Raw genomic sequence first — 7,341 nt, 5'->3', positions numbered from 1 at the left:
ATTAAATAGGTCTTGTTCTTTTTGGAAACTTTTTGGCTATGACATCTGGCCAAAAAAAACTTCCCATTTTTAGCAGGCTATGGAATGACTTCAACTAGAAGGAGACAATACTGGATACTATTGCAGGTATTGAGGAGCAGAATGTTGTCCTCATTAGTAAGATGAATAAGGGCAACAAGAAAAGAGGAACTACGAAGCGTTAAAAAGGGAAGAAAGAGAAGCCAGGTTCTTGTAACCAGGGAAAGAAGGACTTGAGCCACATCAAGTGCTTCAAGTGTCAAAAGTTTGGGCACCTTGCTTCCAATGTCATCAAAAGAAAGGGAAGGGCAAGCAACAACACCAAAAGCGACTTGCAAGGAGTGAAAAAGCATCAACTCAAGTGGATGAGCTTTCATCCATTCTTGAGATACACTTCTCAATGGTCTCATGCCTATCATCTGACATCATGTCTGATGTCAACTGGTATGTGGACAGTGGAGCCTGCAAACATACACCTCTAACAAGAGTACCTTTAGTAGAACTTGGTGATGATGCTGGTGATGTACATTTTCGTGATAGATTATCAAAGCAATCTATAAGTCCATCAATATTTGCATTAGGAGGTCATGTATCTACCTCCATATCTGTACCCAAGACAAATCATGAACATATAACTGATTTGAGCCTAGAAGACCCTGTTAATGGGAGCCCTTCTAAAACTAGCGTGCAATTTTAATCGTCAGAAGATGTGAAGGGGTCCAGTTTTGCATCCTTGTTTGCTCTTGAAGCGAAAAGAAGCTTATTCCCTCTAGTCAGTCATCGGGATTGATCCATTTGTATTTTTAGAGAGGCTACTTCGAAGAATGATAATAAAGTTGTTAGTCTAGAGGATGATATTGAGTTCACAGTTGTTGAGAAGGGGGTGGAGATCAGCAGTGGAAATCTGTCAAAATTACTGGATGGAAATAAGAGTTGTGAAGTGAATAGTTTGACATCTAGAGAAGAGGACGGTAGGATCGAGAATGGCACAAGTGTCTCACAGGTTCAGCAATCAGTTTCTCTTGATTCCTGTTTGGAGAAGAATGCTTTACAAAAAGCAGAGGAATACGCTTTCGTACTATTTTGCAGACCCCTGATAGGAACTGGAACAACCTGCATTATCGTCACTACCAACATTCTATGAAAATGAATTATGAAATCTTAAAAGGAGGCCTCAATGATGCTCTTTCACTTCAAATGTGAAAGTTATTTTTGGGGTAGATACCCTACCTGCAGATTGAAAATGCTCCAAATAGTTTTGATGCTCTTTCACTTTAAAGGAAAAAGTTCCTTTTGGGGTTAGAAACCCTACCTGTAGATTGAAAATGCTCCAGATATTTTGATTGTAAGGGGAACTCAATCTGTGAAGAGTGAGAATATCTCCGATCCTATTATGCATATCCTATATATATATATATATATATATATATATATATATATATATATATATATATATATATATATCAGGTCCAGTGTTAATCGCTTATCGTTATCATACATATATATACGATAAGCGATTAATCGGGTCTAGTGTTAATCGTTTATCGCTATCGGCCTTGTCCCAGAGCCCATGTACATATAGCTCGCTCCCACCTGCCGGACCCGATGGTTTTATCAACCACGATATATATATATCTATATATATATATATATATATATATATATATATATATATATATATATATCGGGTCTAGAAGCCCCATTGCATATTGCATATCGGCGGAGCCCAGGGGTCATATATATATATATATATATATATATATATATATATATATATATATATATATATATATATATATATATATATATATATATATATATATATATATATATATATATATATATATATATATATATATCGGGTCTGGAAGCCCCATTGCATATCGCATATCGGCGGAGCCCAGGGGTCATGCGGTTAGCAGAGAGGCGAGAGCCAGACTCGACGATGATTATATGCCCAATTACATAAAGTTTGAGGTCCGGTGTAAGTGATCAGGGCGGAATTTTCAGTGTTTTCCCATGTTTTTCAAAATTTACGATATAACAAAGGATTGGGTTTTCAGTTTAAAAAGTAGGCCTATGGAGTCCCGATAATGCAATTGCGCATCAGGGTGGTGGAAGGCATGGGTCCTGTGACCTGAGAAGGGCCCGATACCCGATTGCGATGAAAGTAAGCCCTCGAAAACTGTGCAAAGCCTATGGTTTAAGTGGGAAATTTCATGTTGACTATGTATCAAGCATAAATCCTTTTCACACTTGTTCCGTGGCTTTATAAAATGAATGAAGGCATCATTTACGTTTCATTAAGCATTTTGATCTATTGTTCACAATCATCAAGCTAATGACAACTATCCTTGCAGGTGAGAAGCAAAGGACACAGGAGGGGATTCGAAGGGCCATTGTATGCAGAAGCGCTGCGTTTAAGGGTCTAGCTGCAAGCATTCCGGGTCGGAAACCCACGCATTGCCTGTACATTTTGTAAGCAGAGTTGTCCCAACCTTCATTATGGGAAGGCAACAGCTAGTCACCCTTTTCACCAACATCTGTGCTCTTCCTCCGGAAAGGAATTGACCCGGCCATAATGCTTTCTACGTGCCAGTGGTCACATTTGACAATCCTACCTCTGTGTACTCGATTTGCATATCTGAAATAGTGGGAAGATGAAGAGGTAGGGTAGACCTAGAGTCATGGGGTGTTTGCATAAGTATTACCTCCAAAGAGGAGAAGGGGCTTCTTGGCTTAGAGAAGAACATTTTTGATTCATTGTGAATAAAGGGGACTATTTGGTTCAAGGAGGAGCCATAGTTTCAGATTCATTGTATTGTTTTGGATCAGAGTGTTATTACTGACATGAATGTAAATGTGATTTGTATTTATGCATATTTATGACCTAGAGTTCACTATTAGTCTTGTTAAATTGAATGTGATTCAGTTTCATGGTTAACTTGTGAATGGTCTCTGGTTTAAAACTAATTTAAACATCAGTTGCAAGTTTTAATTTCATAAAAGAATGCGGATTCCTATATGAGTGATTGGATTGCAATTTAGCTTTAATACAGTATTGTCCAGTTGTGAATTCAGTGATTGATTCATTTGGACTTGAATCTATACACGATGTTTAATCTTCTTTATCATGCTCCTTCCGAACATATATATGATGTTTAAACATCTGTATTACACTTATGCAGGATAGATTAGGATAGCTAGGACTAGATTAGAGTAGTTAGAAGTAGTATACATAGGATTTAATACATAGAGGTTAGTTGTTTTATCTTTGTTGATTTAATTGAAGTCTTCCTCCCGGAAGCCATCTTTCGGCATGTTCAAAAAGTTTATGGGGTCCCTTAAAACCCGTCGGAGCTAGCCATTCCAAACGAAAGCAGGTCTAATTAGAGCTTGCGATCGGGTTAGTTTCCCTTGTTGGCATTGTGCACATTTTACATGTCAACAAATTTGGTGCTAGAAGGAGGGCCTGAACCGCCCTCTCCAGCTTTTCAAGGTTTCATCTATAAGTGCCACACATGGATTCAAAGGGATTAATGTATGGATCGTAAAGGTTGAAGAGATCTTGCCACACATTTGAAAGAGCCTCATTTTGAAGAAATAGAAACCCCTCTGAGTCTTGTTTCCGGGTCACCCAAGGAAGAGAGACGGTGGGAGTATCCTGTCACTTAGGAACAACTTGTTAGAGCACTTACTAGGGCTTACGCTCATTCCCTCTCTTAGCTTCCCATCTTTCACTCTTTACCTTCGACAACTAAGAGAAAGCCAAGGATCTTTACCCTGAGCGAAGATACATCAGCAGCCACTTCTCTCAAAGGTATTGTGCTAGAATCCTTGCAAAGTATCGACACCCCTTGGGAAGAAATTCCTGAGGATTCCCCTTCTAGAGGTAACTCCCCGTTTGAATCTTAACGGAGAAGCATTCAACCAAAACTTCCTTGTCCATAGTATGGCCAACATTCCTCCTCTGGGTGGGAATCAACCTCCACCTCCTCCTCTAGGTGGGAATCAACCCCCACCTCCTTCGGGAGAACTCCCTCCTTGGCTTACACAAGACACTGTAGTGGTACCCAGGTAGTAGCATCCCTTACCCAGAAATGCAGAAAGAGTGTTACCTAATTTCGACCATGTGTAGGGAGATACCGCTGATAACCATATTCGCTCTTTCTTCCTAGCCTTGTGCAGGTTGGGGGTCACCGATGAAGATGTGGTGTGTCGCCTATTCTCTTTTACTTTGACTGGTGCAGCCTCCACGTGGTATTTCAGCTTGAGAATAGGGTCAATCACCTCTTGGGATGCTTTTCAGTAGGCCTTTTTGGACAAGTTTGGTGATGACAAAACACCTGCAGCCTTAGTTTTAGAATTATCCCATCTGAAAATGGAAAGCAAGGAGAAAGTTAAGGATTTTAACATCCAGTTCAACACCTTGTTCAACAGAATCCCAACCACCACTAGACCTACTGAAGAGGTGCTAATGGAATTCTATATCTCTACTCTCCCTGTCCCTATAGTGATGTGGGTTAAAAGGAGTAATGTGCAAACCTTACAAGGTGCTATCGATGAAGCAATAAAGGTCGAGAATGAAATGCTCAGTCTTACAGCATGCCACCCTACAACTGGAGAAAAGAAAGCCTCTCAGACATCCAAGAAGAATAATGGAAATGATAACAAAGGGGCTGAAACTAAAGAAAAGGACACCACAGATGTGGAAGGGTTGCATCGAATCATTAAGAAACTAACAAAAATAGTCATTGATATGAAAAGGAATCATGGAGAGAGTACTAGTGGTAATGGAGGAGACTATAACAACAGAAATCCCTTCAAGCCTTTCTATTGTAAGAAAATAGAAGGTGGTCATGGCCAGCTTGCATTTCCTGCTCCACCTAATGAAGGGGCTTTAAACATAGAAGAGTTGGTTCTTATTGGATCACTCCTTAACAAAGAAGAACCTGTACTAGAGCTCGAACCAGAACAAGGAGACGAGATGGAATACCAAGTAGAAGAACCCTCAGATGAGGAAACCTAGATTAATGTGTTGTGGGATTTCCATATTGATGAGAATGACGACGAAGGACATAACATTGCAGAAATCAATGCTAATGAAATCCACATGCGAAGTAAAGGACTGCTCCCAAATGCGACAAAGCTCGTAGACCAAACAAAGCAAGATGTTCGCCCTGTGAAAGCATCCGCTCCTAGAGTTCCTATCGAGAATAGTAGACCTGGCGGTCAATCAAAGAATGCCCCAGTTGCAAACCATCCAGAAAAGGATAATACATCTCCCACTGCAACTAAGGCGACTCAAGATGGTAAACTCCCACCTAAGAATGGAAAAATCAGTATGTTTACCCTGCCCTATCCCGTTTATAACATTGACTACAATATTGTAGATGATCTCAAGAAGTCTAGGGCCAATATCACCTATTTCGACTTGTTAAAAGTAATGCAACAAAGAGATTTGCTGTTGAAAGTTATGAACGAGCAGAACTGCAAAACCCTCACTAACCCAAGCAGCCAAACTAAGAAGCGAGTGGCCATACCTGTCAGTACCTCTAGCACAACCCAAATACCATCAATTATGGAAGCCACTCTGTTTAAAATGAATCAAAAGCCCCAAGATACAGATTGCGTGTATACATGACTGTGCCTAAGGAAACTTGCGTATACGCGGGTTAACTTAAGGAAACATGCATATATACGCTTCTGTAAACAAGAAAAACAACGTATATAAAAGATTTCAAGAAAAAATAAAAAACAGTCTGAAGAAACTGACAAAACTTACAATTCAAGAATAGACTACATAGCAATAGCAAGCAGACAGGCAGCTGAGCCCTTATTGGCTTGAAAACACCCAAACTAGGAACAACAACAGTGTTGTCCCCAGCGGAGTCGCCAATTCTGTTAAGGGAAATGTTCCCCTAGGGTCTTGGGCTGATACCCTAGCAGACTGAAAGTTGTCTATACAGAGAAACACACATTCCATACAGCCATAATGCTAATTTAAGCAAACTATACGATAAGGGGCGCACCTGAGGTCCTACGTTTGAGAAGGTCCTTCCAGGGTCCAAACCCTTCTTCAAGTTCCTTTTACTCCTTTGATCTGCAAAACAACCAATTCAAGAAGGTACAACAGTATATGGACTAAACATTATAAAGAAACCATCTTCATATTATAAAGGAAGGTAGTTAGTTATGCAATTAAACAACCATTCACATATGAATTCTAACATGAATATCATAAACATGAAGAAGATTTATATCGAGAACAAAGACATGTGTTTCTTTTATTATAGACAAATAAAGTACAGAAAGGAATAATTTCACCTGAGTCGTCCTTTCGCATGCTCCAAGCGAAGCCTTCCTCCGGATTTGTCCAGTCTCAAGCCTTTAACAAACTCCTTCCATGACTTACTTCATGATATCACAAGTAGTAGATGGACATCAACACACAAGGAAACAAGGGTTTCCTGTAAGAATGGGGGAAGTGCAGGAGGCACAAGGATCTTCAGACTTGGTCAGGAAAATCTCAGCATAATAACCTTTCTCTCTCTTCTCTCCTCCCTTAGGCCTTCCCATTGAAGCCTTTTTATACTTCTCCCAAAGTAGTTTTTTAGTTGGGAATTCATTGGGAACAGTTGGGCCACGGGCACTAACAGGTGATCAGCAGGTAAAACCCGCGATCTCTGCCCAAAATTAAGGAGATTTAATTTTTTTTTAAGTGTTTTAATACATATACTCGGGTTGGGTATACATGGACCTGCGTATACACGCGTTTAACTCAGGGCAATGTCGCGTATAAGGGATAAAACACTGTTTTTTATATTTTGGACCAGGTCTGGAAGGATGGGTTGCCCTAGGCCATGAGTGCAGCATCACAAACCCCAAGAGTGAGATTTGGAGCTATAACATCAATGCAGCCATGATAGGAAGGAAATCAAAATCTTTGACTCCACCTTTCCTTATCACATTTGAAATCTTTAACATGAATGTGCACAATTGCTTGGTAGACTCGGGCACCTCATCCACTATTATGCCTTACGATGTTGCTAAGAGACTTCAAGCAATACTCGATAAAACTGAAACTCAAATTATGCGGTTGGATAGAACAAATGTGAGAGTTATTGGGGAACTAAAAGATGTGTTGATTTGGATGGCTGCCAAACCTCAATACACTCAAGTCATTGATATAGTGGTAGTGGATATGCCCGAGGCTTATGGAATGCTGCTTAGTAGGGACTGGTCATCAAATCTAACTGGATATTTCTCAACTGATTGGTCCCATCTCTTGCTACCTCAGAGGGGAAAAGGTGATATGTTGAG

Source organism: Pinus tabuliformis, chromosome 7, assembly GCF_031772625.1.
Source record: "Pinus tabuliformis cultivar Carrire ecotype Pingquan chromosome 7, CPIR1, whole genome shotgun sequence".
In the NCBI taxonomy this organism is placed as follows: Eukaryota; Viridiplantae; Streptophyta; class Pinopsida; order Pinales; family Pinaceae; genus Pinus; species Pinus tabuliformis.
The sequence above is the reverse complement of the archived record's forward strand: the minus strand, read 5'-3'. Positions refer to the sequence as shown.